This window comes from Eimeria tenella, genomic scaffold (genome assembly GCF_000499545.2).
Source record: "Eimeria tenella Houghton genomic scaffold, Eth_scaff1816, whole genome shotgun sequence".
In the NCBI taxonomy this organism is placed as follows: Eukaryota; Apicomplexa; class Conoidasida; order Eucoccidiorida; family Eimeriidae; genus Eimeria; species Eimeria tenella.
In genome coordinates this window covers 1,496-1,700 of record NW_013541649.1, presented here as the reverse complement: position 1 = coordinate 1,700, position 205 = coordinate 1,496, and positions in this window count along the sequence as shown.

The following is a 205-nucleotide window of genomic DNA, read 5'->3' as shown; positions in this document are numbered from 1 at the left end:
GCTGCTGCAGCAGCAACTGCAGCAGCAGCCAAGGCAGCAGCAGCAAAGGCCGCAGAGGCCGACGCAGACGCAGGCGGCAGTGCCCTCGACGATCCAGCTGCAGCAGCAGCAGCAGCAGCAGCAAGCCCGTCTTACCAGTACCGTTTGTTTGCTGTAATATCCCACTCCGGGGCCTCGCTCTCCTCCGGCCACTACCGCGCCTTCG